Source organism: Dipodomys merriami, unplaced genomic scaffold, assembly GCF_024711535.1.
Source record: "Dipodomys merriami isolate MVZ:Mamm:240054 unplaced genomic scaffold, mDipMer1.0.p SCAF_93, whole genome shotgun sequence".
Taxonomy (NCBI): domain Eukaryota; kingdom Metazoa; phylum Chordata; class Mammalia; order Rodentia; family Heteromyidae; genus Dipodomys; species Dipodomys merriami.
The window spans coordinates 1,412,606-1,423,719 of record NW_027206546.1 but is presented as its reverse complement, the minus strand read 5'-3'; the positions used below and the strand labels follow the sequence as shown (position 1 = coordinate 1,423,719).

Here is an 11,114-nt window from a genome sequence, read left to right as displayed (position 1 = left end):
GAACTCAGGGCCTAGCTCTGTCCCAGAATTTGTTATTTTTTTGTTTTTGTTTTCTCAATGCTTGCATTTTACTGCTTGTAAGACAGCTCCATTTCTAGCTTTTGCTGGTTACTTTCAAACCAGAATCTAATGGACTATTTTTCTTGGTCTGGTTTCAAACCACAATCATCAGATTTTGTCTTTCTGATTAGCTAGGAATAAAGACATGAGCCACCAGTGTGGCTCCTACTTTTTCCTATATGTATCTATTCCACATACTTAGATAGCAATTTAATATTGAGAGTATAGAAGCAAGATGTACAGTGATTATATTGTTCTGTCAGAAATTCAAGTTAGTAATGTAAATTTCTTCATAAGACCATACACAAAAATACTTAAGAAGAAATCTGATGATTTGTGTGTATGTGTGTGTGTGTGTGTGTGTGTGTGTGTGTGTTTGTGTGTGTGTGTGTGTGTGTGTGTGTGTGCTGCAATATGTTTCACATATAAGCACTGTGCAGGGGTGTCCAGCCATTCAGATTTACTGCATGAATATCTGCCTTGAGCTACTAACTCATGGACAATGTCTAAGTGTCCACTCTAGGCTTCCCGATGAAGAGGGGTATACTCATCCTCATCCTTAGTATTCATATGAGTGGCCTTTTTGCAAGTAGTATCCGCACTGTATTAAGCTACAAGAAAAGCACTCTAACACTTAGCCACCTTCCCAGACCAAGGATTAAGGTTTTGTCTGTAATTTAGTCAGAAATATGTCTCTTTATGTAGGCGACTAAAAATGTATGTACTAATTTCAAGTAAATACATAAATTCTATTTCCATCTCTTTTAACAAATAAAAAATAAAATTGTTTGCTTTGTAATTAGATCAGAAGCATTGATTTTGTGTCTAGATAGGTCATTGCACATCTGTATCTCTCTTCCTCCCTCTCTCTTTCATGATTCTCATAGACAATATGGTTGCTCCATAATTGTCCTAATTTATTTTTTTTTTATATTTTTGTTTGCATCATTTCACTTTCTGTTCTACCATTTCCCAAATCAGCACCACATAAACAGAACCACAGAAGGGATTCTGTGGCTCAAGTGGTAGAGCGCTTGCCTTGATTTGAAGAGCTCAAAAACAGTGCCAAAGCCCATAGTTCAGGCCCCAAAACTAATTTTTCAAAATATAATCTAAATCCTTGATAATTATAAGAAAAAAATGACTGAAATCAGTTGAATCACACTTTTCCTGCACAATGAAAGAACAGGTCCAGACTAGGAAAGCAGCTAGAAAAGAAAGGCAGATTGTATTTGTGAAAAACCTTTGTGGAAAATGGTATCGAGGATTACTTACTGGTGATTCACTTGCACTGGAAGCATGATGCTGAACTATTGCTTGTTGATTCTGAACTATGGCTTTGATCATTATATTCTCCAAGAAGAAAAATGAAATTTAATTGATATCAAAGGAATACTAATACATTTTGACTTATTAAGCATCTTCAATCACCAAAATCACTTGAGGACAATAGATAGGCCTACTTTTTTAGATGAAACCAAGTGTCTTTAAAAAAAAGGAATTTAAATAGTCATGCAAAGGACTTCTATTTTACTACTGTATTATACATTTTTTTCTAATGTTGGGTACCAATAAATAATGGAACTATTAGAAAGCTCTTAAAGCTCATATATTGAATAGTAAGTTCTCTTACACTATATCATGGTATTTCCCAAATCATTTACGTAGAAGGCATTGTTTCCTATTTTCTCCTTGCTAGTATTAGCTGCACATGAAGACACCACTGGTCCATATTTTCAGTCTGTTTTGAATATGGAGGAAAATCTTTCTTCTGCTCTTTATCAATTCACTAATCTCCAGTTAGAATAATTTAGAATAGTAAAAATGGAAAAAGAGAAAATAAATCATGGTGAAAAAACATATGCAGAAAATTCACCGGATTTTTCTGACCAGTTCAACCAATGTGAACTATTGGGGAAATACATGGACACCTCATTCCCACTGGTACTCAAAGTCTCTGGTTAGGCATTTCTGATGAAGACAAGGAACAAGACAAAAACGTGAGGAATGGTATCAATTGCAAGACAATAATGGAGAAGAATCCATGCAAATTTCTTCTTTGGTATGCCGAAATTAATCGGCTTACTACAGTGCCGAGACTACTTTCCAAAAAGGCCACTCATATGTATACTAGGGATGAGGTAAGTATACCCCTCTTCATCGGGAAGCCTAGAGTGGACATTTAGACATTGTCCATGAGTTGGTAGCTCAAGGGAGATATTCATGCAATAACTCTGAATGGCTTGGCACCCCTGCACAGTCCTTATATGTGGAATAACACCAGAATGGATTCTTTCTTACTTCATCATGATGCAGATACAAATCCCCAAACTAAAGGCCTCTTGACACCCTTGCATCTTGCTGCTGGAAATAGAAATAGCAAAGATATGCTGTACCTCCTTCTGTTGAACCATAATATCAAACAGGGCCAGAAGAACAACTTGGAAGAAACTGCATTTGATATTACCAAAAGGATAAGTATGTATCACTACCTCCTTGAAGTTGTGAATGGCTGTACAAATTTTTCTCTATGTAGAAATGGTTTGGTTAAGTTTCTTAAATTTCAAAAGTGCCAGTCCATCCTTTGTGTCCCTACAAAATATTTTCATATACAAAGAAACAGCAATATCTTAATTTAAAAATTTATGTATTCCATGGTATTCTTCCACGTGAATTGCCTGACTTTGATGTCAAAATATATTCAAGAGTTGTTTGTATGCATCTATAATGATTTCTGCAGAGTTTGTGATTTTTTTTTAATTTTAACATATCGGTTGAAATGAATAGTATAGAAACTAAAGATATTCCTCGTGCTAGTCTAAAAAAAGTATCTATGTTTGCATAAAGAACATAATCTATTTCATTGTCTTCTAGATATAGTACTTTGAAGTCTACATTGTTTTATAATATATAGGTTCATTAGGAAATGTGTCTTTTCAGATTACATTCCATATAGAAAAAGTTTAAGATTCCTTTTCCTAAGGTCCTTATATTCTTTTAATTCTTTTTTAATTTTTTTATATATATTTTTTATTTTTTTAAAAATTACGATTTTTTATTGTGAAAATACCATACAAAGGGGTTACAATTACTTGGACAAGATAATGAGTACATTTCTTATCAAGAATTGTTGCCTCCTCCTTTGTTTCCCCTTCCCATCACTTCCTATCTCGCACCCCCAAGCCCTCACCTCCACCTACTCTCCCCCTACCACCAACCCTTTCCTACCCTCTACCAGGCCAAAGTTGTAAAGTTCATTTTTCAACATAATGACTTGTACATATCGTTGTTGCAAGGGTCCACCTGTATCCCTATTTAAATGATTTGGTTTTTTCCCTTCCCTTCCACAAATTATCCCAACATCAAATAGAGTGAAAGCAGGGGTTAAACCGTGGGGTAGGGACATACAAACAACACACAAATCATCTTGTAAATGTGTTAGTACCAACCACATGAAAGAAAAAAAAGCATTTTTTATTCCCCGTCCCATCCCTTCCCATCCACCCATTCCTTCCCCTCCTATCCTCCCCTCCCCACCAACAAAGTTGTAAAGTTCATTTTCAAAATAAAAACTTGTACTTCTCATTGTTGCAACGGGTCTACCTGTATCCTTATTTAACTGATTTGTTTTTCACATTCCCCTCCACAAATTACACCAACATCAAATACAGTGAAAGCAGGGGTTATACTGTGGGGGAGGGACATACAAAGCAACAAAGAAATAATCTTATAAATGCATTAGAAACAATCGCATGAAAGAGAAAAAAACAATCGAATACATATCTTAGGGTTCATTTCCCTAATATCACCTTATCTGAACTATTCTGCTTGACTTAGATATGTACTAGATATTGCAAATAAGGAAAACCATGGGACCTATGTTTGTTTGGGCTTGGCTGACTTCACTTAATATAATTTTTTCCAAGTCTTTCCATTTCCTAACAAATGGGGCAATGTCATTCTTTCTGATGGAGGCATAGAATTCCATTGTGTATATATACCACATTTTCTTGATCCATTCATCTACTGAGGGGCATCGGGGTTGGTTCCATAAGTTAGTTATAGTAAATAATGCTGCAATAAACATAGTTGTGCTGGTAGCTTTAGTGTGGTCTTATTTGTAAACATTTGGGTAAATGCCCAAAATTGGGATTGCTGGGTCATAGGGGAGCTCAATGAGGAGTCTTTTGAGGAACTTCCATACTAGTTTACAAAGTGGTTGAACAAGTTTAGACTCCCACCAACATACCCTCCAGCATCTGTTGTTTTTAGGGTTCTTGATTTTTGCCATTCTAACTGGGGTGAGGTGGTATCTTAATGTTGTTTTGATTTGCATTTCTTTTATGGCTAGGGAGGTTTAGCATTTCTTCATGTGTCTATTGGCCATCCTTCTTTCTTCTTCAGAGAAGTTTCTCTTTAAGTCTTTAGCCTACTTATGAATTGGGCAGTTGTTTCTTTGACGATTTGTTGTTGGGTGGTTTGATTTTTTGAATTCCAATTATATCTTAGATATGAGACCTTTGTCCATTGTTTGGCTAGTGAAGATCTTCTCCAATCTGTGGGATTTCTTTTGATCTTGCTAGCTATGTCCTTTGCCATGCAGAAGCTCTGCAACTTCATGCAATCCCATTTGTCCAAACTTCTTTGATGTGTTGTCTTTCTGGGTCTCTATTAAGAAAATTTCGCCCTGCGCCAAGGAGACCTAGGGTTTCTCCTATTCCATCCTGTAATATATTCAGAGTGTCTGCTTTGTCTCCGAGGTCGTTGATCCATTTGGAGTTGCTTCTGGTGCCGGGTGATATATAAGGATTTAGCCTTGATTTTTTACAAGTAGTTAACCAATTTTTCTAGCACTATTTACTGAAAAGGCTGTCTTTCTTCCATTCTGTTTTTTAGCTCCCTTATAGAATAGATGGCTATAGGTCTGTAGGTTCATTTCTGGGTGTTCAATTCTATTCCATTGGTCCTGAAGTCTCTTCTTGTGCACTACCATGCTGTTTTGATTACTATGGCTTTATAGTATAGTTTGAAATTTATTATTAATATTCCTCCAGCAGTGTTCTTTCTGTTCAGGAGCGTTTTTGCTATTTGGGGTCTTTAATTATTCCATATGAATTTTTGGATTGCCTCTTCTATTTCGTTGAAGAATGAGGTTGGAATTGTGATAGGTATCACATTGAATTTGTAGATATCCTTGGGAAGTATTGCCATTTTCCCAATGTTGATCTTTCCAAATTCAGGAGCATGGGAGTTTTTCCCATTTTCTAAGTTCTGTTTTGATTTCCTTTTTCAAGTTTTTACAGTTTTGATCATAAAGGTCATTCGCTTATTTGGTTAAGTTAATTCCTAGGTATTTTATTTTTTGTGGGGCTATTACAAATGGAGTTGTTTTCCTAATTTCAGCCATACTTTTCTCATTGTTGGCATACAGAAAAGCCATTGATTTTGGGGGGGGTTAATTTTATATCCCGCTACTTTGCCAAAGTTTTGAATCAACTTGAGTATTTGGGAATGCCGTCTATGGGATTCTTTATATACAGGATCATGTCATCTGCAAAGAGGGGGAGTTTTATTTCTTTTTTCCCTATTTGTATCACCTTTATATTTGCATCTTGTCTTATTGCTGTTGATAGGAATTCTAATACTAGATTGAAGAGAAGTGATGATAGTAGACATCTTTGTCTTGTTCCTGTGTTAAGAGGAAATGGCTTTAGTTTTTCACCATTAAGTATAATGCTGGCTGTAGGTTTGTCATATATAGCCTTTATTCTATTGAGGAATGTTCCATAATTCCTAATTTTTCCAGAATCTTCAATATAAAAGGGTGTTGGATCTTGTCAAATGCTTTTTCTGCATATATTGAGATAACCATGTGGTTCTTATCCTTGCTCCTGTTGATGTGATGAATTATATTTTTTTGCGAATATTGACCCAGCTTTGCATCCCTGAAATGAATCCTGTTTTATTGTGGTGTATGATTTTCTGGATGCATTGTTGAAGACATTTGGCCAAAACTTTGTTGAGAAGTTTTGCATCAATGTTCCTCAAAGAAATGGGTCTATATTTCTCTTTCTTTGATTATTCCCTGCCTGATTTTGGGATGAGAGTTATGATGGCTTTATAGAATGTGTACGGTAGTGAACTTTCTCGTTTAATTTCATTGAAGGTTTGGAGTAGTATTGCTGTGATCTCTGCTTTTAATGGTCTTGTAGAATTCTGCTGTAAACCATCTGGACCTGGGCTTTTCTTATATGGGAGGTCTCTTATTGCTGTTTCTATTTCAGTGCTTGATATGAGCCTGTTAAGATGGTTTAACTCATCTTGCTTTAGTATTGGCATGTCAATATTTGCTAGGAAAAGGTCCATTTCTACCAAGTTCTCAAACTTATTAGCATAAAGTTTTGAGAAGTATTCCCTTATAATGTTCTGAATCTTGGTTGTTTCTGTGGTGACGTTTCCATTCTCATTTCTGAGTTTATTTATTTGGGTGTGTTCTCTTCTTTTTCTGATAAGATTTGTGAAGGGCCTGTCAATTTTGTTAATTTTTTCGAACAACGAACTCTTTGTTTTTTTATTTTTTCCAATGGTTTTTTTGGATTATAATTCATTTAATATTGATTTAATTTTAATTAAAATTAATTAATTAATTAAAATAATTATTTCTTTCCATCTATTATATTGGGGTATATCTTGCTGCTCTTTTTCAAGGAGGTTCAGATATCTCATTAAATTGTTGGTTTCAGATCTCTCCAATTTGTTGATGTAGGAGCTCAGAGGTATAAATTTGCCTCTGAGTACTGCCTTTGCGGTGTCCCAGATGAGATGGTAATTTGTGTGCTCATTTTTGTTGAATAGCATGAACATTTGGATTTCCTTTCTAATATCTTCCATGACCCATTCATGATTCAGCAGTGTGTTCTTCAGCCTCCATGTGTTACAGGACTTTCTTTGGTGGCTTTTGGTGTTGCGTTCTAATTTTATTCGCTTGTAGTCAGAGAGAATGCAAGGTATAACTTCAATGTTTCTGAATTTGGACAAGTTTTCATTGTGGCATAAAATGTGGTCTATTTTAGAAAATGTTCCCTGTGCTGCTGAGAAAAACTTGTATTCTGATGCTGCTGGGAGAAATATTCAACAGATGTCTGTTAAATATACTTGATCTATGCAGTTGTTAAAATCTGCAGTTACTCTGTTGAGTTTTCCCGAGTTGATCTATCTAGTGGGGAGAGTGATGTGTTAAAATCCCCAACAATTATTGTCTTTGGATCTCTGTGGGATTTGAGGGAAAATAGTGTTTCTTGGATAAATTTGGGTGCTCCATTGTTTTTCGAATAGATATTTAAAATTAATATGTAGCGACCTTCTTTACCTCTTCTTTATCTCTTCTCACTAATTTTAATTGGAAATTTATTTTATCTGATATTAGAATTGCAACTCCTGCCTGTTTATGGGGGCCATTTGCTTGGTAGATTTTGTTCCAGCTTTTAACATTGAAAATATTTTTGTATTTACCAATAATATGTGACTCCTGAAGGCAACAGATAGAAGGATCTTGATTTTTAGTCCTACTAGACAGTCTATGTCACTTAATTTGAGAATTAAGTCCGTTAATGTTGAGAGATAGGACTGAGAGGTATTTGGGAGTTCTGGCCATGTTACTACCTTCTTGGGGTCTATGAAAACTGGGTTCTTCCTATCTTCTTGGATTCTCAGTTTGGGTGCATTTTCTTGGCCTTTATTGTGGTCTTGTTAGTTTTCTATGTGTAGGACAACTTTAAGAAACTTTTGTAGGGCTGGTTTGGTGGAGATGTATTGTTTCAATTTTTCTTGGCTATGGAAGGTTTTTATTTGGCCTTCAGTTATACAGGAGAGTTTAGCTGGGTAAAGTATTCTTGGTTGATAGATGTTTGTCTTTAGGGCATGGCATACATCATTCCAGGCTCTTCTTGCTTTGATTGTCTCTGCTGAGAAATCTGAGGTGATTCTAATTGGTATCCCTTTATAGGTGATTAATCTTTTCTTTCCTCTGGATTATTCATTATCTGTTCGGTCCCCTGATTACCATGAGTGGGAGTTGAGATACCCAGACTTGCCATTTTTCTTGTGTTTTTCAGGTTTGTTCTGCCCATTTGGGATGAATGAAACACCAGTTTTGTGCTAGAACACTAACTTAAGGCAAGCATCAACCAAAGTCTGTATTTGCACAGTCAATAGTCTGCGGATACAATCTCGTTCAATGGATACATGTATTCAACTTCAAACAACTATATATTAATGGGCTACAAACCACAAATGTGAATTTGGCAAACCATAAATTATTAGGTTTAGGGAGAGATGTGGGTAAAAAATAGGAATAGAGAGATGTGGGAAGGCACAGGGAAAGTTAACTTAACTAAGTCCTAATCTCAAAACAGGAAATAGGTTGAATAGGATGAAAGTAGAGAGAGAAAAAAAGAAAGAGAAAGGGGAAAAAAGAGACCAGAAAAAATAGAAAAGTAAAAATTAAAAATATTACGTAGCCCCGAAAACGAAATATTGAGAGAAGAACATGCATATATTGCAGAAGGGGAGGGATATAAAGGAGATGTGAAAAATTTAAAAATAAAAATACTTAAAATATTACATAGGTATAAAGAGGTAGTACTGCTATCAAGGAATTTAAGTCTAAGAGGTTTTGAACTGAGTAATAAATTTGTGTATTGTGTTCACAATGGGGGATAAGGTCTAATAATCGACTATGGGTATATCTGAGGATGTGTAGAAAAACAATTAAGTCACATAAAAAAGAAGGAAAGAAGAAAAGATGAAAAGCATAAGAAAGAAAGAAAAAATGATCAGAAGTTCAATAGAGCAAAACAAAAAAAAAAAAAAATTAAAGAAGAAAAAAGAAAGAAAAATGCACACACAAATATACCCCTAAAATAAAATGTATAAGAGGGAAAAAAAGGTACTAGGAAACATTTTTTTTTCAAAAAAGGTAAAAATTAAAAATTAAAAAAAAGTTTTAGAAAATTATTTTTATAAAATGTACAAAAAATAGAAAAAAGATTTTGCTGTTTTGGGGAGTGGTGGGAAAAATTCTGTATCTCCCTTGTGTCTGTAACCAGCCTCTTGTTGGAGTCTCTGATCTGCTTGTGGTGTTTGATTTTCCTGTGGCTTGGTTGGTTGCTTAAGTCAGTTTGTTTAAACAGGCCAAAAAATGCTCTGCTTTACCCAGGATTTTGCGATCCTTCTCTCAGGTTAGTTCAATGGGAGGGGGATCTGCTTTGATTATCACAAAAGAGGGAGATGGCTTTTTCTTCGTTTGGAGATGCTGTGATGAGGCTAGGTTCTGGGTAGAGTTGAGGCTTTTCAGCAAACATTACCTTTTCCTGGGGGCTAGCTTGTTAGAAACTCACGAGCCCAGGCTGGAGCCACTCTCTGGGTTTATGTTTACTGAATTTCAATTGATTTTCAAGGCTGCTTAAGGGAGGGGCAGCCTCTGGCTCTGATTACCCAGTGAAGAAAGCCATTCCTGGGGCTTGCGCCTGAGCTGGGTGACATTTCCCAGGGTGAAGCTGAGTCTGGCAGGTCAATTTAGGTTCTTGTGACCTGCTAAATGACTCTACTTTTCTTCCAAGGCCTTAGTTGGAGCTAGCAGCTCCACCGAGCTTTGTCAATATCCAAGATGGAGATGTCCGGTTGTGGGGGTGAGGGGTTGCCTTCTCTCCTCTGCTCCCTGAGAAGGAGTGAGGACGTTAGGCTTCTACTTTCGCCGAGTCTTGGTTCGTGGGTTGTTTCTGGTCTGTGAACCGCAGGATGAAGATGTCTGCTCCTTGTCAGTTCTTGCTGGTGTTGAGTAGAATCTGTTCACCCACTACATCTGGATCCTTTGTCCTGGACTCTCTGTGTTACAGGATGGCGACTATGGCCGCCGCTGCTGCCGAAGCTGCTGGCAAATGCTCAGATCTGCCTCTTTGCCTGGATTTTCCCACTCTGGCCTAATTCTGTGTACTGTGATGGCATACTTGGTGTGATTCTCTGGCTTAGGACTGTTCACTGGAACTCTAAAACTGCTTTCTATGCGAGAGCTTGTTTAGCCTTCAGCTTCTCCTCCACCATCTTCCCGGAACCCCCTATGAGCATGGTTTAAATTTTATTTCTTTGGGATAAAATGACAATGTTATCTAATTTGAAGTTTTATAAAGGTTATGCTATGTAAGGGCCTTTCTAAGGTGAAGATTTAATACACTGATGTCAAACTAACCTTTAATTCTATGAATTACATGTATTGTTACACTTGTATTTTTGTAATCAACTTTTTAACAACTGTTTTTCATTTCTTGCATTTGAAGAATGAAAAATATGGAATACTTAACAAATTTTCATACCATCCTTGTGCAAGTACCATTTTAATCTCTGTATTGTTGTAATTTGGGTAGACCTGCTGCTGAAGCATGTAGTATCCTCTAAATTTAAGTAGTTATTGATGCAATCTTTATACAGGCACATATCCATGGTTGCCTATTTGTAACAAGGAACCCTTATTGTTCCTAAAAATGCTATTGATCTTATTGCTCTAAATTTCTGTCTATAGTGGAAAAAATATATTGTTTGGTCGATTACTCACATTTGCAATTTTTTGTCAATGGCTATTTTGTCATTTTCATTTTAAATTTGATCATATTTTGAAGCCTTACAGCTAAGTCCAAAGGTGATGGCTTTTCAAGTACTTATTTATCAACTGAGTTATCTTTGTGGAGCTAATGGATTCAAAGTAAGCCTTGGTTAAGATCTACTTCTAAACTTCTGCAGCTTAAAATTTCCTAAATGAGGTCTCAGTGGCACAAATGTCTTCCTGACCCTTATCCTTCTTCCATGTAGGAACAGACCAACCAGAATATCTTACACTGACAGCATAGATTGTCTTACTGAAACAAAACTAATCTTAGTTACAAGGGATCATAGAGAGATGAACACTTCAGACCTAACTGTTCAGAATAGAAGGTATTTTATCAAAATATAATTGTTTGGGCTGGGAAGTTGGCTCAGTGGTAGACTGCATGCCTTGCATG

General features: G+C 36.1%; 1 pseudogene; it reads right to left on the bottom strand.

Annotated features, from left to right (window-relative positions):
* Window positions 1–10,398: 10,398 nt before the first annotated feature.
* LOC138821715 (U6 spliceosomal RNA) lies at window positions 10,399–10,498 on the bottom strand (annotated as a pseudogene).
* Between the last annotated feature and the right edge of the window lie 616 nt (window positions 10,499–11,114).